Source organism: Takifugu flavidus, chromosome 11 (genome assembly GCF_003711565.1).
Source record: "Takifugu flavidus isolate HTHZ2018 chromosome 11, ASM371156v2, whole genome shotgun sequence".
NCBI classification, from domain to species: Eukaryota; Metazoa; Chordata; class Actinopteri; order Tetraodontiformes; family Tetraodontidae; genus Takifugu; species Takifugu flavidus.
This window is the reverse complement of record NC_079530.1, coordinates 2,484,104-2,494,950: the sequence shown is the minus strand read 5'-3', so window position 1 is coordinate 2,494,950 and position 10,847 is coordinate 2,484,104. Positions and strand designations below refer to the sequence as shown.

At 39.7% G+C, this 10,847-nt stretch overlaps 1 long non-coding RNA gene and 2 other non-coding genes across 3 annotated transcripts; all 3 read right to left on the bottom strand.

The window, feature by feature from the left end:
- Window positions 1-4,698: 4,698 nt before the first annotated feature.
- On the bottom strand, window positions 4,699-8,404 carry LOC130533340 (uncharacterized). The gene is made up of 3 exons (XR_008952548.1): window positions 7,802-8,404; window positions 5,517-5,943; window positions 4,699-4,948 (listed from the first exon to the last, which is right to left on the bottom strand). It is a non-coding gene; the product is annotated as an uncharacterized LOC130533340 (long non-coding RNA).
- A 202-nt stretch (window positions 8,405-8,606) lies between these two features.
- trnai-aau (transfer RNA isoleucine (anticodon AAU)) lies at window positions 8,607-8,680 on the bottom strand. Its single transcript has one exon. It is a non-coding gene; the product is annotated as a tRNA-Ile (tRNA).
- A 642-nt stretch (window positions 8,681-9,322) lies between these two features.
- LOC130534381 (small nucleolar RNA U3) lies at window positions 9,323-9,527 on the bottom strand. The gene has a single exon (XR_008952886.1). It is a non-coding gene; the product is annotated as a small nucleolar RNA U3 (small nucleolar RNA).
- Between the last annotated feature and the right edge of the window lie 1,320 nt (window positions 9,528-10,847).

Genomic DNA, 10,847 nt, shown 5'->3' with positions numbered 1-10,847 from the left:
CACACACATGCAAAGGTTATTGCAGGTCAGACCAACACTTAACAAAAAAAATGTAAACAAAAGCTTGTCTTTGATTTTAATAGTGGTGAAATATTACCTCACAACACTGTCTTTTAGCCATTCTTCTCTTACCCCTTTTTTGAGTTTATTGTTGAATCTTCCTGAACCTTTTTGCGTTTAGAGGAAATTAACTTTCTCCACCAGGGTCTTTTCTTTGGAGGATCTGGTGCAGCAAAGCAAGCAGGAGAAATGATGACCAAACTTTGGCCTGAATTGTCCTTTAGATTTATTCTGTTATAGAATGGATTGCTGACATAACCAATTTATAGCCTAGGTTTAATTCTCTTTTTATAATAACTAGCAAGACATTAAGATAATCAAATGTGTATTATTATATTGTAAAAAAGAGGATTTAATTGTAAAAAATATACCAAACACTAAAGTAGCATAAGCAACAATAAAATGAAGCAGCATTACAGACCTTGTATGTTTGCAGTGAAACAAAATGTTTCCATCAGTTTACTTGGTTTGTGAGAGACTGGTTAACTTTCTGCCCACCTCTTTACTTACTTTACTATACAAAGACATTCAGGGGGGAATGAATGGTTTTATTTTAGTAGATTTACAAATTACTGATACTGTCAATAATTACTGTTTTTGTCTCCCTGCATGGGTCATCTGCATGATGACACTTGATTTGAACCACATGTTGAAAAAGGAATGGAATGTGATCCTCAATGCTTAGTTGTACTTAAGTTGAATTTCAGTCTTTGATCATTGCTTTGTAATGTCGTCCTTTGATGGCACTGCTGTTGATCCCTGTGCTTTGATTGTGACTACGGTAATAAATGACTTTGATCATCGCAGTGTGAAAATTGACATCCAAAACAACAAGAATATTTAGTATAAGAAAAATGTGAAAAGTTCCAAATAAAAGCAAATTGCTTGAGACAGAAGATGTTGAGTGTGTAAATAGAGAGCCTTCATGGCCAGTATGGGGGTTGAACCTATGACCTTAGCATTATTAGCAACACGCTCTAACCATCTGAGCTAACCGGCCAAAAACAGAAAACAGCTCTAGTGATTTGTGGATAGAATGTCTTTTTGCCACATTCTTAAAAGCTGGGGGTACAAACAGAAGGATATTGGGGCGTTTTCTGTCCCCATTGTCCCCCTTCCTGACATTTTATGTCCATGTATATAGGATTATTCTTTGCTCTGAGGTGCGTTAAGAGCGAATTTGTCTCGATAACAGGCTTACAAAAAGGATCGGGGCCTACAATTGTGAAAACAAAACTTGTTCAATATTAATGAGCAAAAACCTTCGTGGGTGGTATACCCCCCCACCAAGCCAATTTAGTGCATATTGAGCAGCCTCAGTGCCTCCACAAGGCCTGTGAGTAGCTCCACCACAACATCCAACACGAAGGTCAACTTGTTTTTTACTAACCCTTTAGGAGCATTTGTTGACTCAGGGCTTTCACTCACCAATAACCGATGTTGTATTTGGGCTTGTTGGAACCAGGACACCGAGACACTCATGCTTTGGTCCATCCCTGCCATCATGTCCTTGAACCAAACTAAGCAAATACAATATGCCACACACACAGACACACTAGTGGTCATTAAGACACACATTATTTTCAGATAATCATGTAGCATCTACTCATTCTAAACACCAAAGTATTCTTCACATCAAATCATTTTTGTGTGTGTGTTGTGTTTGGAACAAATAACACTATGTGGTGATGATAGAAAGAGTTCAAGGGCCGAAACCCCTGCAAGCAACAGTAGCAAGGAAAAACTCCCCATTTAAAGGGAAGAAACCTTGAGCAGGACCAGGCTTACAAGAGGGGACCCTCCTGTTGAATGGTGGGTGGGTGGGGGGGGGCACGGACGGAGGGAGACAGAAAGAGATGAACCTACACAGTGAAATTAACATCTGAACACAAAAATACAATAAAATAATAGTAATAACAACACAAACAATGCTGAAAATAACAAAACAGATACAAGGTTATTCCAATGAAAATTTGATGAAAAAATGACTGATCTGTATAAATAAAACTATTTACATGCAATTACAATTCAAAAGACGTCTTGGCTTTCTATAAGAGAAAGGACAAATAATTATTATGATGAATGTGTTCCTGCAAAGAAATTATTGTTAAAAATATTTGTGATCAAAATTTCACCTGAGGCTGGTGACCTTCCAGGAAGTTGTCACTGGGCCGCGTTGCGTGTCGTTGAACTTCCAGCTGTTCTGCACTGTGAAAGCAAGGACAAAAACAAAAACAAATGCTTGTCATTTCTATGTCGTATATGTCAAAAAGCTAGTGTCGAAAGATGAACTTTGCTTTTGGTATATGAAATGATGATGTCATCTGTTGGGGACGTCTTCTGGGCTAATATGCTGCTCACAGTGTCGCTTCTGTCCCTGTGGAGTCTAGTCAAGAGAGTGAAACCAAAACTCATCATGATTTATGACACATGAATTCAGATTTCATTAAGATTTTTGACTCATTCATCTGGGCAATCCTTCTGTATGTCGTCTAGCTTGTCGTAGCTTGATCAGTGCAGACTAATTATACAGGTGAATGTGTTGAAGGCAAAAAAGATATGGTCATCACCAGCAGCTTATTAGCATTGAAATAGTTTAAATACTACAAAGAAAACTGAAGATTCAGTCAGATGTCTTACCTCATTTCCTGCACAAAAGTGGCTTTGATCTGATTTGTTTTTCAGATGAATATTGAACACGTGCTGCATCTCTAAAAACGTTCTTAACCACACAGCAAGTAACAGCAAGTATGTAATAGCTAGCAAGTAACAGCTAGCACAATCAGAACAATTTAATTTTGACAGAACTTGTGCCACAGTCCACACAGTGATTGCACAGTAAAAAATGACCCCGAAATCTACATAAAAACATTGTAAAATCCCTACAGAAAAGTACTGTAAACCCAAATACATATATTTTTTTATTGAAATCACTGTGAACTTTTGTAAACTATTAAACAGAATTTTTTGTTATATTCACAACAACATGTGATTTTAATGGAATTTATTGTAGTTAAAACTACAAATATTGGCAACAGAAACCGAGAAATACTGCAATATTCATAACAAAGCAACTTTGATAAATTGACATGCAAATATTGCAAAAACTATTGTTTTAGTCTGTTGTTTTTAAAAATAAAAAAACTATGTTAATATTATTACAATTTTTTCCTTTTACCAAATTTATTCATTTTAACATTGATGAAACAATGTAAATTGAGGTCAACCGAATAAAATGTTTTCAGACAAAATTTCATTGTGAATGCGAAACGGTTTACTGCCTAGCTTTTATATATTTTTTAAAAATATAAACTTATGACATTGTTTTCATAATTTAGTAGCCTATTGTACTGTGTGTATAAGCAATTTAGTCATACTTCCATTCAATCTTAATCCTTGCTTTATATATTTTGTCTTTCAATATTAATGCATTACAGCTCATTATTATTTTATTTATATAATAATTTAAATAGAAAGTTTGAACTGGTACAATACTCATAGTGGGCAGTATCGTCATCACTGGCTAATTAAACTGCCTCTACTATACAGACTATTGTTGAGGAAATGCAAAATGTGCACGAGTTAGGTCAAGCCTACACAATTACAAAAGTAAGTTCTGTATTAAAAAATGATATGAGCCTATCAGATGAAGAAATCACTAAACTCTGTGACTGCATTAAAGAGTCAGATTTGTTCTCTGCATGCCATGAGGGACAATTAAGAACAGTATACTGTACACCAGAAATCAGACATTCACAAAACATTTTAAATACACAGAGCCCCAAGAAGTGGCATTGGGAATGGATGAAAACATGAAACTAAAATTTGCTTACAACATACCAGTGGTAGAAACATGAATAACTTTTTATAGTCAAATTTATGGAGGAATGTACAGTCACAACAGTTTGGAGATCCCTATGCAGAGGTTTTTACAGATTTATATGATGGTCAAAATTTCAAATGTAACCAGTTCTTTAATGAAAACCCTGAAAGCTTAAAGCTGATTTTCTTCCAACATTCATTTGAAGTTGTAAATCCGATATGGTCTGCTAAAAAGACACAAAGTCTTGCAGTCTATCTTTCATTAGCACATTTACCCATTTATTTGCATAAAATACTGATAATATGTTTAATATGTTTATGTGTATCTTACATTCTTGATGGCTACCTGGTCATTCCATTAAAACACAGCATTGTGGCAAAATAAAGCTCAGTTAAAGCTCACTTCTCAGTGTAAATAGTTTGACATGTGTTACCTGATGCCTTTTTCTGTTCTGTTAACTTTATGCACTGTATATTGTTCTGGTTTGTTGTTTACATTTCTTTAGTACAAATATGAGTCACTTGGAGCAATCCTTCCTAGATGACGCCATAATGGAAGTCTTACCAGAACTTCCAGCAGTAGAGAGAAACATCCTGAAAAACGACGTGGAGGCTGATAACTCAGACCCAGATGTGGTCCCATTTGAAGAATGCAGCAATGCAGGACACTTACGGATGCATTAAGTGGAATGCAAAATTCCTCCCCATTGAAGAAACTCAAGTGAGCCAGCAGCGAAAGATAGAAAAACTCCATCTTTTTAATGATTTAAATGTCTGAAGTGTTAGGGACCAGATAAGAACCCAAATGCGACACACGAGTTTGGCTGAACACCGCTTTATTGTCGGACACAGACAACAGACAGGATTCACCGGGGAGCGAGCACAACAGAATAATCGGGGACAGGCAAGGTCGAGATCGGGCAGAAGGCAGACAGAGTTTACAGGGGAGCAGGCTAAACAGAATGGTCAGGAACAGGCAAGGTCGGAACCGGGCAGACAGGCAAACAGGAAAACGCTGGAAAGTCATTGGGAACGAATAACGATCTGGCAGGGAGCAGCTGTGTCTCTGGGGATTAAGAAGAGCGCTCATTAGAGTCCTAATGTACAACAGGTGTGCAGGGCAAAGCGGCTCACAGGCATGATTGCCCGCAGCTGTGACACTGAAGTCCACTTTTTACAGTGTCAACATGTCAACCAGGGGAAAAGTATCAAATGCCTTAGAGAGGAATGGCCATTTTCGTTTGATGAACTTGGCATGTTAGTCCACTTCAAAGAACTTACTGGGATTGACATCAAAGAGGCATTCACACATAATTTGGATTTGATGGGGGAAAGGCTTCTTAACTACATGTCCACAGTTTGCGTCCACAAGAGCAAGAGCTTCCATCAGACTTATGCAAGGCTTCAGGGGATGTGGGGACAGCAGATTAGCTGCTCAGACGATGTGAAGGAGATGCTGCTGCTTCTGCTCAGCTACTTTGATGAGGAGGAGTACATGTTCTTCCATGTAGCCCAGGGGTCCCCAACCTCTTTTGCATCATGGACCAGTAATGTGTGGCAGAAAAATACAGCAAATATAAAATAACATGACGGGTCTAAAAACGAATGTTAAGTGCAGGGAAAATGTAACTCACCATACGCGGAATCAGTGGGAGGCCTGAGCTTGTTTCGTTGAGACGAGATGGCCCCATTTTGGTGTGATGGGAAATAATGAGAAGCGTAGTGTGTTCCTTATGTCCAGTCTGCTCCATAATTTTTGCCTTGGTTGCCGTCATTGCAGAGAAGCCCGCTTTACACAGATGTTGGAAATGGCAGTCTTGGGTTCCCAGATTCTGGGACGTTCGTTGCTGGTTTATTCCTGCAGGAGGTGTGGAGGAGCCAATCACCATCCACAGCTGGCGCTGCATGCAGACGCAACTGCTGTCAATCTTCAATCAACCGTTCCATTTAGGAACAGAATGCCCGTCTGCCAGCGTCGGAGTGTTTTTGTCCCTGTCACGGAACCCTGACTCCTGTTAGTTTGATTGTTTGAGAGAGTTTTTCAAGCTAACTTCTTTGTGACTCAGTCGAGGTCTCCACGCCTCTCTGTGAACGTGGACCAAACAGAACCTAGTTTGTTGTTAATAAAGACGCCTTTCAGACATTATTCTCCACTGCGTGTTGCCTGCTTTCGGGTCCTGAGACAACCGTTCCTAACAGGCAGCAGGGTTTTCAGTGCTCTTGTGGCGATGTCAGAATATTCTGAAATTATTTTAATCCAGAACCCCAGCACGATTGCTGTCTCAAATGTACGTTTAAGATTGCCATCATTTGCGAACTCTACATGCTGATTATCCTGTTGCACAGATATGCTCGATTTTCTTGGTTTATTCACCAACAGGTCACGAATCCACTCCTTTGCAGTTCGTGGGTCTTTTGTGATTGGGAAGTAGCGCTCAACTTTTGTAAAAGCATAGATAGGTGATTGCGAACCAAATGGGAGTACGCGTGTCCAGGTGATGTGTCTTTCAAAATGCCTGCTAATGTCTGAAACATGTCAAATATCCCTCTATTTTATCTGGCAACTTAAACACAGTTGTCATTTTGCTCTGAAGTGACAAATTGAGTTCATTGAGCAGATTAAATATGTTGCACAGGTAAGCGAGTTTGATGACCCATACTAAATTGAGCCACCAGTGGCGAGTTCTTTTCAGAGGGAAATCTCTGCAGCGGCTCTCGTAACTCAAAGACTCTGGCCAGTGATCTCCCTCTGGATAGCAATCTTACTTCTGTGTGCAAAAGAAGGCCATTGTGCGCAGCATCCATCTCCTCACAAAGCTGCTCAAACAAACGGGAGTTGTGCGCATGTGCTTTGAGGTTAATAACTTTAACAACATTATTCAATACATTGTAAAGTTCAGCTGACATTTTTCGACTAGCCAGCATTTCTCGGTGAATGACACAATGCGTGGACTCACATTTAGGTGCAACCTCCTTAATCCGAGTAGTTAAACCAGACAGCCATCCTGTCATAGAAGCGGCTCAGTCTGTGCACACACCAACACAAAATGACCAGCTCAGTTTTACCGATATATACTGTATTTTCCGGACTATAAGTCGCTCCGGAGTATTAGTCGCACCAGCCAAAAAATGGATAATAAAGAAGAAAAATAGATATATAAGTCACATTGGACTATAAGTCGCATTTTGGGGGGACATTTATTTGATAAAATCCAGACCAAAATAAAGACCAAGAACATACATTTCATCTTGAAAGGCAATTTAAAATAATAATGGATTAACAACAGGCTGAATAGGGTTACGATATGCTAACTTAACACATTCAGCTACATGACGCACAGCGAACTGAGTATGTGTCTGCTTTGTTAACGTAACATTAACAGTTATTCAGATAACTATAGCATAAAAAACATCCAAGCGAGTTTACCAAACAAGCAAGTCTCACTCTATGTCAGTAAATCCATTGAATTCTTCATCCTCTGAGTCACTTTTGAACAACTCTGCCAACTCCAGAGGTAGACGAAGCGCCTCTTCTGCGTCGCTTTCATCAGACTTGTCATCAGTTGCAGTTCCAATTATTCCGGCCTTTCTGAATCCCAACAAGATGGTTTCGGTTGTCAATGAAGCCCATGCTTCGATCCATCCAATGACTTCCAGGAAAGTTGTGTGGCACACTCTCCCTGTTGCCATGAAGCTGTGCTCTCCATCCATCATCCACTGCTCCCACAGGTTACACAAGACTGCCTTAAAGCTCCGGTTCACAGAGATGTCAAGTGGCTGGAGAATTTTGGTTAAGCCTTGGGGGATGATGACAGGTATGGAGCTGAAACCTTTTAAATTATCTTTGAACTGTGGCGTGATGTGCGCTAGCATACTGTCACAAGCAGGGCTTTGCGTGTTCTGAAGAAGTCATCTGGACGTTTAGTGTAGCACTTCGTAAGCCATAAGTCCATCATTTCTTGATCCATCCACCCTTTTTCATCCACTGTGACGGCAACAGGGGAATTGGATTTTTGGCATGGTTTTTCGTTTGAAAATGACCATTGGTGGCAATTTTGATCACTCTCCACAACATGCCAGCACCACTGTGAAGTGTGATTTCTCATGACCAGTTGTTACTATATTAACACTCTTTATCCCTTTCTCTGCAACACTTCGGCCCATGGTAATGTCAAATGTGAGGGGGACCTCATCTATGTTAATAATATGATCCGGTGTCAAATTGTGCTCGGTTACATGCTTTTCAACGAACTCACTGAAACTGCCAGCCTTGGCTTAGAAGTCTGCTGGCAGTTTCTGGCACATTATTGTCCTTGAAGAAGAAAAGACAGAAGAGAAGTTTGAGTCCTGGTGAGCTCCTGTGTTTTTGATAATAATGACAATGATGATGATGAATGGTCTCGTCCGACACTCTCACTATCATTCCTGAAAGTCATCTATAAACAAGGCAGCTTTCAAACAGCTCCAAATCTGGATGAAAATGGATTTTCTGGCATATTCACATCTGACCGCTTGTGTTTTGTTTGGAATTTAAAGCCACCATGTCAGAGGTCAAAGACCTGCGGATAACGAAAAGTAGTCAAAGCGACTTTCTTCAAGCTTGAGAGAAAAGCAAGATATTATATTGCAACAAGAATATTTAGTATAAGAAAAATGTGAAAAGTTCCAATAAAAGCAAAATGCTTGAGACAGAAGATGTTGACTGTGCAAATAGTGAGCCATGGTGGCCAGTATGGGGTTTGAACCCATGACCTTGGCGTTATTAGCACCACGCTCTAACCAGCTGAGCTAACCGGCCAAAGACAGAAGAGTGCTCTAGTCATTTGTGGATATAATGTCTTTTTGCCACATTCTTAAAAGCTGTGGGTACAAACAGAAGGATATTGGGGCGTTTTCTGTCCCCATTGTCCCCCTCCTGACATTTTATGTCATATAAGATTATTCTTTGCTCTGAGGTGCGTTAAGAGTGAATTTGTCTCGATAATAGGCTTACAAAAAAGACTGGGGCCTACAATTGTGAAAACGAAACTGGTTCAATAGTCAGAGTCACGTCCCCAGCAATTGTGAAGTAAAACAAAATGTAGCCAATCAAGAAGCCATCAACATCTCGTAAAGATGGAAAATAGCAGCTCTGCTAAAAGCTGATATTGAACATCCTTGTTTTAAACATTTTTATCAGAACTTCTGAGTTGAAATAAAGATATCCAGTACAAAACAAGACCACCTGCTGCTGCTGCTGCTGACCCCCTTGGTCATGGTACAAATGAAGAGCTGTAGTTTCACACTGCTCCAAAGATCTCTGGAATTCGTACAAGATGTTGCCAGACTCTGCTAGCACTTAAATCACATTATTTTAAAGCCCACTCACCAGTGGTGATTTGAGAGCAGTGTTAAGAGAAGACATAAAACATTTCTTTTTTTTCCTCTTTTAAGCATGCTGACCACTCAGCTCATGTCTCCTTCATCAAAGTCTCCATGAAACTCTGAACAGTCATCAACAGTGGTGAAGAAATAGAATCTTCCCACCAGTTTTCTGCTGTGAAGGAAAACATCTCAGCTCATCATCATGGGCAGAGAGACCAAACTTTTAAGAAACCAATTTCTCACTTATAAACTAAAGAAATGACCCTTGAAAGTATAGTCTGATTTAATTAACATTGCTCTCAGGCTCTTATGTCTGGAGAAGAGAAGTTTGAGTCCTGGTGAGCTCCTGTGTTTTTGATAATAATGATAATGATGATGATGAACGGTCTCGTCCGACACTCTCACTATCATTCCTGAAAGTCATCTATAAACAAGGCAGCTTTAACACAGCTCCAAATCTGGATGAAAATGGATTTTCTGGCATATTCACATCTGACCGCTTGTGTTTTGTTTGGAATTTAAAGCCACCATGTCAGAGGTCAAAGACCTGTGGATGACGAAAAGTAGTCAAAGCGACTTTCTTCAAGCTTGAAAGAAAAGCAAGATATTATATTGCAACAAGAATATTTAGTATAAGAAAAATGTGAAAAGTTCCAATAAAAGCAAAATGCTTGAGACAGAAGATGTTGACTGTGCAAATAGAGAGCCTTCGTGGCCAGTATGGGGTTTGAACCCATGACCTTGGCGTTATTAGCACCACGCTCTAACCATCTGAGCTAAACGGCCAAAGACAGAAAGCTGGTCTAGTCATTTGTGGATATAATGTCTTTTTGCCACATTCTTAAAAGCTGTGGGTACAAACAGAAGGATATTGGGGCGTTTTCTGTCCCCATTGTCCCCCTTCCTGACATTTTATGTCATATAAGATTATTCTTTGCTCTGAGGTGCGTTAAGAGTGAATTTGTCTCGATAATAGGCTTACAAAAAAGACTGGGGCCTACAATTGTGAAAACGAAACTGGTTCAATAGAGTCACGTCCAGCAATTGTGAAGGAAAACAAAATGTAGCCAATCAAGAAGCAAGCTGAGCGATGAACAAGGAAAGATGCATAAATAAATATAAGCACACTCGTGTTGTCTCTGGATTTTCTCCAAAGTTTTTTCTTTATTTAGTTGGGGATTTGCCCATTAGAAAGAGTCCCAAGACCACCACCATTCCATCTTCTTGTATATCCTCTTGCTTTATGGTTTGCCATGGGTCCAAACAGACAAACCGAGTAGTGTGAAAGGACTGATATTAACCCTGCTCACTGAGTGTTCCCAAAAGCAGGTTTTGTCCAACAATAACTTGTAAGTTGCCTAGTTTTATGGGTCCATTGCCATCCCTTATGATGACAGTTGAGTTGTGGTTTGTGTGTCAGGATCTGTGTTAAAGACCAGTCAAACAGCTCCTGTACTCTTGTCTGCAGCTATCGCCACAAATAGAGATCACCAATTGGTGTCGATAAAAGTTTAGAGGAGAGCTTCTCAGACAGGTAAACACAACGGAGTGGACAGGTCTCTACAGCTCCTTGACATCCTCGCAGATGAAGCTGATCAGAC